Genomic DNA, 8,854 nt, shown 5'->3' with positions numbered 1-8,854 from the left:
CGGCGCTATTACGGGCCTTAACCGCAAAAAAACGTGCCTTGCGCCTGTTTCGGCAAGATAGCAATAGGCTTTAGGCTGCCAAATGCGCTTTAGGCCGAATGGGCGTGGCGCAGTCCCAAAGTGGGCGTGTCGGCGCTAAATACCAGCCTAGTCATATCTTGGGAGCTGGCCTACATTTAGCGCTTTGCGCTTTTCAAAAGCAGGCCTATTCTTTGCCTTCACTGCTTCTTCTCTGTCACCCTTCTCTCTCTCTCTCTCTGAGTTCCCAGCATGCATTGTGTTTCTTCATTTCGCTACTAAATAGCCACCAAATGAGCCAAAATAGATATAAAAGGTAGTTCTAAATTAATGTGTAATGGTAACACAGCCTGCCATTGTCAACATTTCAATATTGGACCAAATAAAACCTCGAAATGAAAACACCACCCTATGTGAAACATATATGTCCTCCTGGGCATATATATACCCCTTGTCGAGTTAACGTGATTTAGAGAAGTAACAGCGGAACGCGCTTCGGAACGCGCTTCTAATGGCATCTGCTATACTGTGATGTCCGTCCAATAACTTGGCCCTATTTCACATTTAGTTTTACAATAAAAACACATTTATGCAATGACTTGACATAATGTAGGGTATATTTATGTGCATCATCCTTCCTGCAGCAGGCGAGAGAAAATGATATCTTTCTGGACAAACTTTCACCAATCTAATAGGCTATATTTTTCTAGCTGATGCATAGAACATTATTTTCACTTTGATCTTGCTATAGTGTAGCGTATTTACATGCTTGCAGTATTGAAACTGCAGTTAGATTGGTTTGAGAAGCATAATAATATGGAATAATAGCCTATAATGCAGACAGACAGGCTGGATGAAGAGAGGGGGGGGGGGGCAGAGCGTTTGGCTTTCGTCTGGTTTTGCGGGATCACTGGAATTGGAGCTAAAAAGGCAAGCGTGCGATTCGTTTATTGCACTTATCCAATGAGCATGACGGTGCATAATTTTACTCCTAAAAGGCGTGGTTGTAATGCTTTGGGCTGCATCTAGCGCCAGCACGACGATATCAAGTGCGCCTTTCCACGCCCACTGCTTTGATCTGCGCCTGCCGCTCGGCCTAGAAACTGCGCCGATGCAACGATAGGGGCCACTGTCTGCATTCTCTAGTTGGCTCTTTGTGATGGCTGGGACATCTTTGATGGCTGGGAAAGAGTTTGTGATCCCAGGTTTCTGTAGAAACCACTTAAACTTCTTCAATTCTAATTCTGTGAAATCCTCCAGGGTATTCAAGAGCTTCACCGAGAGCTCCACATTATCCATCGCCATTGTTGCTCCCTGGTAAATTTTAAAAATATTTTCAATATATTTCAGACTCCTCTGTATAGGCCTAACTGTATCTAAATAAAAGGTAAGAAAAATAAAATAAATCAGTCCCAGAAAATTCAGACAAAGTTAAATGAATTTCTTAATTTTTTTGAGCTGCTCCAAGCTACAAACTAGAATCACCAATATTGCAGAAATCTCTGCAATTATTATAAATCGGTGATCATCCCGAAAAACTTTCACTTTTGTGTGAATACCTCCTACTGCTTTTTCCCCCAGTTTCGGAAAACTGGATGAGATGTATGTTTTAGATTAGCATTAGTTGTATTGCCACTTTTCATTGTGATTCTTTTTAAACAATGTCCTCATTCCAGCTTGTTGGCTCTCCTCTCTGATTCTGCGTTAAACCAAAAATATTCCCACTCTGGAGCTGTAGAGTTTTGTTGACACAGGTGAATGTAATCAACTTGATTACAGGTGATTACATTCATCTGTGTCACAGGCTTCATTGGTAAGCCTTTATTTTACAGGTCCCTAATTACATACAGTATGAACTACATATGAACACTAATGTAACATTGGTGTGCATGTCTAACTACAAATAGTTCATAGTTACATGTAGTATATGAACTATTTGTAATTAGACATGAACACCAATGCAATTACACATTAATTACATTAGTGTTCATATGTAGGCTAGTACATACCGGACCTGTAAAATGGAGTGAGTCTATTCTACTGTAGTTCATATGTAGTTACATGGTACCGGACCTGTAAAATGGAGTGAGTCTATTCTACTGTAGTTCATATGTAGTTACATGGTACCGGACCTGTAAAATGGAGTGAGTCTATTCTACTGTAGTTCATATGTAGTTACATGGTACCGGACCTGCAAAGAAGCTATATGGCCTGGGACAGATATTGTTAAAACCCAGTGGTGAATTTGAACCAGTGAACTTCTGATTGCAAAGCACACAGCTTTAACCATTCAGCCACAAGAGATTCCTGAATTTTATAGTTTGAGAGGTTAACTGTGTGTCAGTTAGATGTAGCCTAGTTGTTGTTCACTTCATAGCTTTGTTATTATACACAGAGACTTCGGAAAAATATTGATACTTTGTTAGCTGTAGAAATGATTTTGTCCAGAATTCCAATACAAAACAAATACATTTAAAATAAAAGTATTGTAGTTATAGAGGTAAGAGTGAAAATATAATCCAAATAGACATTCTCCAATTGTTAGCTTCTTGTAAATTAGTCATTTTCCCATCAATTTGTTGGGGACCTAGTCGAAGCCCCTCAAAGACCCCTGTTGCCACCAGACCCCTGGATCATCTCTCCCCAAAGTCTCACCCGGCCCCCTCCCCCAGTCTATAAATCCCTCCGATGTGAAGCATAAGGGGGGAACCCCCCCCCATTTGCGAAATAAATGTTAGGCCCTGTGCTCTAGAAACATTGAGTTATATTTAAAATGTTCAGCAATTTTTTTTTTAACGTATCTTAAAACTAATTCCTACCATGAGACAATGAGCAAAAGGTCAAATAAAGAAAATATACTTACTTATTAGTCTAGATGGACAAAGGGGTCCACGCGCATAGGGTGGATTTTTTTTCGCAACCTGTTTTTTCTTAATCCTTGAAGTGTCTATTTTAAGATTCTGCCAGGTCCCAGGCTGAAATAATCCCCCATGGGGTTCATTTTTAACCCTTTATGCACCTATATCACGAATCTAAAACCGTAAAACCAAACATAGAAAACATCATAACTTTTAAAGTAAACAACATACAGACACAAATGAGCACACTTTTTCATACAAGTTTGACCCAAGGAATTCAGTAAAGTTGTTATTTTTTAATATTAAAACACATCTTGACTCCATTTCTGGGGGGAAACGGCAAAAAACTTACAAAAAAATCAAGATCGCATCCATATTTTCCTCTTTTTTTTATTTTTTGGGGGGATTTTTTTTCGCCACCTGTTTTTTCCTAATCCTTGAAGTGTCTATTTTAAGATGCTGCCAGGTCCCAGGTTGAAATAATCCCCCATGGGGTTCATTTTTAACCCTTTATGCACCTATATCACGGATCCAAACCCGTAAAAGAAAATATAGAAAACATCATAACTTTTAAAGTAAACAACATACAGACACAAATGAACACACTTTTCCATACAAGTTTGTCCCAAGGAATTCAGTAAAGTGGTTATTTTTAAGATTAAAACACATCTTGACTCCATTTCTGGGGGAAAACAGCAAAAAAATGACAAAAAAATGAAGATCACATCCATATTTTCCTTTTTTGTTTAATTAATAATCATAAATAAAATAACTAGAACTTGATGAGACATTTGCAAGGAGACGAAGACATCTCTCATGCACTTGCCTTCTCCAAGGCACCACTCCGTGGTTGTGTTGAGCTCTACCTGGTCTACAGTTCAAGCATTACCTTAACTGAAGCAGTTTCATGTGCTTACAAGCTCGGAACAGCAGACCAACTCCATGATGCAGCCCTCACCCTCCATGCTCTCATCATAAAGGCATTCAAAGAGTCAAATGAACTGCCATGGCCCCCAACTGCACAGGAGCTGAATGCTGTGAAGATGGATGAGCTGCTACCAGCTGATCTTGTAAAATTTCTGAGAGTGGTGCTGACAGGGACACCTGAGCTTGATGGAGAAAAGTGTGAGAAGACTCAGAGGCTGGTCTATTCGATCACACAGGATGTCTGTCGAGCTGCAACCAACAGCAAGTGGAAACTCCCAAAGCACCTCCTCCTCTGTGCCACAGTGCGACACCTCTATCGAAGCAAACAGGTGAGTAATCGGCTAACCTATTGCTTACCCCGTCCCATATATATGGTCGTTGCTTAGGGCCTGTTTTTTATACTGGTATTTGATCATGTTTATATCATTAATAAAGACATTTGCTCTCTTTGCAGCTCACGACCATCCTTGCACGCCTCGGACACTCAGAGACATATGACTTCGGTATCGAGCTTGAGACAGCAATGGCCATGGCTTTTGATGAGATGTCCCTTTCTGACCCCTCACATCATTACTGGTGAAGGAAATGTTGTTTTTCACAGTGAGTGGGACAATCTGAACCAAATCACAACCAATGCTCATGGCTCAAATGTTGTTAACAGCACTGGGGGGATAATGATTCAAGAGGTGAAGGAGGGCCATCAGTGCACCAATGAGAGGACCCTTCCTCTCTATGAGAGGTCATCCAAGATCCGGAGACACTGCCAGAGCTAACATTCAAGAGAGCTGGTCCCACATTCCCCAAGGATGCCAAGTTCACCCCTCCTGCTGAAAACCACAGGTCATATGATGCCTAAATGATGGAATACTACATCTATCTCCTCTGCAGACGTTTAAGCAGTGAGAGCAAGCAGCAGGTGCCTTCATTTGGTGGCTTTATTTCCAGCACAGGGAACATGCCTCTGAGAAAATCAATGCAGTGGTGTATGAGCTGCTCAAGAGGTCTGAGGCAGCAACAGAGGAGGTTGGGCAGCCATACACCATCAACACGTTTGACCTTGGGCTGGTCATGAAGGCCTGTCCGATAGTCTGGAAATATGAAAAGGAATTCAAGAAGCACATCATCATCCCTGGCAAGTTCCACACGGCCATGAATTACATAGGCAAGCTCACTGGCCACAAATGTCGAGGTGCTGGCTACTCAGAAATCCTCATAGAAGCTGGCCTTGCAACCAGTGGTTGCCTGAAAAGTATTCTGAGTGGCAAATCATATGCCAAGGCTCTCTTCAATTTGAAGGTGGTCATGGAGGCACTCGAACGGTTGCTGATCAATGTTTTCCTGGATGAGGAGAATCTAGAGATCCCACACGAGACCCTCACCAATCTGATCCACTGCTGCAGTCGCGAGAACCTTGATGCTGCTCTGAAGGACTTGTCACTACTCAAGGTGATTCATCTATACATGGAGTACCAACAGAAGGTTCACAAGGGCCACCTGGTCAACTCAACTGATTCAGTCATTGTCTTAACATACTAATTTAACATTGCATTAATACTTCAATAATTCCTTAATATAATGTACCATTGCAGGTCTTTATGTACAAGGAGCAGAGCAACCTTGCCTTCCAGCTGCTGGTTAAATCCCAGATGCTTGATAAGCCCATCAACATTGAGGAACTCATGCGGTACCCCCTGTCACCTGTCCCTCATGCGCTTGGCTCTCCCGATGGCTTTTTTGCCAAGACAAACAAGGCCACCATCATTCCCTATCTCCTCCAGGACAGAGATGAGGAGGTGACCTATCCGAAGGAGGCACTCTTCATACAGGATGGCAACACCCTCTTCCACATGAACAATCTCCCCCCAACCTGTGGAGAGATGTGCATGCAGCTCTTGGACTGTATGATTCCGAAGAAACACTTTGTCTTCTCCACAGACTACTACCAGCCAGACTCCATCAAAGCCCAGGGGAGGCTCAGACGAGGCTTCACCGAGAAATATATCATCGATGGTCCACACACCCGCAAGCCCTGTGACTTCAAGGCCTTCCTAGGGGAATGAGCTAAACAAGAAGCAGCTGTGTGCCCTGCTTCTCAAGGTCTGGGGGAGCAGTGAGGCAGCGTCCCGGCTTGAGAAGTGCATGAAAGCAGTGGTGTGTGTTGACGGAAGATCCTATGAGCTAACTACAACAAATGGCAAAGTAAGATGAGAGAGGATAAGGCTAATGGCTATCAGTGCTTGACTTAAGCAGCCACCCCATTACCGACGCTATGAAAAATATTCTTTAGACTATAAGATTGATTATGCTCTGGAACATTTAAAGTAATTCATGAGAAGTAAGTTATATCTGTTACATTATGTTAAACAGCAGTATTACTTTACTTCTTACAGGTCCGGGCTTCTGAGGTCTATGCCCTGCGGTCAAACCAGGAGGAGACAGACAGCCGTGTCGTCCTGTACCTCCACCAGGCTGTCGAGTGGGGGTACAAGTCTGGTGTGGTGAGGACCCCTGATACCGATATCCTGATGATCCTCCTCTACCATGCGAGTAGGATTAACCTCACCATCTACCTTGACCACGGCACTGGTATCCATCGCAGACTAATACATGTGTCTGAGCTGGCTGAGTCGCTGGGCCCTGAGTACTGCAGCACCCTGCTGGGGTACTACGTCTTTTCAGGGGAAGACTGTACCAGCGCTTTCAAAGGCAAAGGAAAGCTGAATCCCCTTAAGAAGCTACAGAAAAATCCTAAATTTCATAAGGCGTTTAGTCAGCTAGGCGAAGACTGGCTTGTGACAGATGAGCTGCAAAATAATATGGAGTCCTTCACTTGCGTGATGTATGGCAATGCACGGATGACGTCAGTTGATGCTGTGCGGGCCAAGATGCTGAGGAAAATGGTGGGTCCTGATGAAGTCCTCGACAGAAAGTCTAAAGTCGACCTGGAACGCCTGCCTCCTCCCAAGGTCTGTCTGATTCCCCATGTACAGCGGGTCAACTTCAGAGTCGCCTGCTACAAAAGAGCAGACCAACCCATCTTTGAGAGGCCAAACCCCTATGATCAGGGCATAGGCTGGGAGAAGACAGAGGATGAGGGGGTGTTAGAGCCTGTCTGGACAGTTGGACCCATCCTCCCCCCTTCTCTTGTTGAGGTACTGGCTCAGAAAGCAGAGTCAGAAGCACGAAAAGCTCTTTCAAAGGAGACAGATGATGCAAACAATATCTCTGTGGATGAGGAGGATGGGGACTATGAGTGGGACCATGAGGAGGAAGAGATCGAAGAGATTGATGTTGATGATCTCTTTAATGATGGTGATGATTTCTAAAATATGTTGTTATTTGTATATTACTGTCTAAGATTGGTTTGATGGTGTACAGGTCTCCTTTTTTGTTAAGGTCATGTGGCTTGTGACAGTGATTAGAATTGTTTTTGCCTATTATTAATAAAGAAAAGACGAAAGTATGGGTGTGATCTTCATTCTTTTGTCATTTTTTTGCTGTTTCCCCCCAGAAATGGAGTCAAGATTTGTTTTAATCTTAGAAATAACCACTTTACTGAATTCCTTGGGTCAAACTTGTATGGAAAAGTGTGCTCATTTGTGTCTGTATTGTATACTTTAAAAGTTATGATGTTTTCTATATTTTCTTTTACGGGTTTGGATTCGTGATATAGGTGCATAAAGGGTTAAAAATGAACCCCATGGGGGATTATTTCAACCTGGGACCTGGCAGCATCTTAAAATAGACACTTCAAGGATTAGGAAAAAACAGGTGGCGAAAAAAAATCCCCCCAAAAAATAAAAAAAAAGAGGAAAATATGGATGCGATCTTGATTTTTTTGTAAGTTTTTTGCCGTTTCCCCCCAGAAATGGAGTCAAGATGTGTTTTAATATTAAAAATAACAACTTTACTGAATTCCTTGGGTCAAACTTGTATGAAAAAGTGTGCTCATTTGTGTCTGTATGTTGTTTACTTTAAAAGTTATGATGTTTTCTATGTTTGGTTTTACGGTTTTAGATTCGTGATATAGGTGCATAAAGGGTTAAAAATGAACCCCATGGGGGATTATTTCAGCCTGGGACCTGGCAGAATCTTAAAATAGACACTTCAAGGATTAAGAAAAAACAGGTTGCGAAAAAAAATCCACCCTATGCGCGTGGACCCCTTTGTCCATCTAGACTATATGGCCCTGTAGCAACAAGGGTCATTCCAGTTACTGGCTTCATGGTGCTAGGAAATAAAAGATTAAAAAGATCAGAAATAATCAACACTACGGGCCCTATCGTCGTACAGGCGATAACGTTTGTGCTACAGTTTGCACACCTCTTATGCCATCTTCCCTGTGTCTACCACCATCCAGTTTGGCTCTGGGATCTAAGCGCAGACACAGGTGTAGGCGTGGTGGCCCAGGCGTGTCCGCGCCGAATACTGGCCTTTGTGCACCTCTTATGCTATCGTCTGCCTCCCGCAAGTGTCATTTTGCACATTTTGCAAGACATGTAAACACAGTATGATGGTTCACCCTTCGCCTTTCACATATAGATATCATAATATTCATTCTTATTGATAATGGCTCGTTTTGTCTATGATAAAGAGATATAGGGCCCTATCGTCGTACGCCGCTATCGTTTGCGCAGCCGTTTGCACACCTCTTATTATGCTATCTTCCCTGCGCTGCGTCTTAAGCTATCGTCTGCCTCCACCATCCAGTTTTCCGCTGGAATCTAAGCCGCAGACACAGGTGTAAGACATTCCCGAGATATCGCATTAACAAGCTTTAAAATGGCATTCGAGAGGTCACAGTGACATTGACCTTTGACCTTTGATAACCAAAATGGAATCAGTTCATCCTTGCGTCCAAGTCTATGTTTGAGCCAAATCAGAAGAAATTCCAAAATTCCATCAAGCCGTTCTTGAGATATAGGCCCCTATTCTCCCACAGGCCTTCGGCGCTAAAACGGGCCTTAAATGCAAAAAAACGTGCCTTGCGCCTGCCTCGGGAAGATATCAATATGGCTTTACGCTGCCAAATGCGCTTTAGGCCGAATGGG

The sequence above is a fragment of the Poromitra crassiceps genome, assembly GCF_964638095.1.
Source record: "Poromitra crassiceps genome assembly, chromosome: 13".
In the NCBI taxonomy this organism is placed as follows: domain Eukaryota; kingdom Metazoa; phylum Chordata; class Actinopteri; order Beryciformes; family Melamphaidae; genus Poromitra; species Poromitra crassiceps.
The sequence above is the reverse complement of the archived record's forward strand: the minus strand, read 5'-3'. Positions refer to the sequence as shown.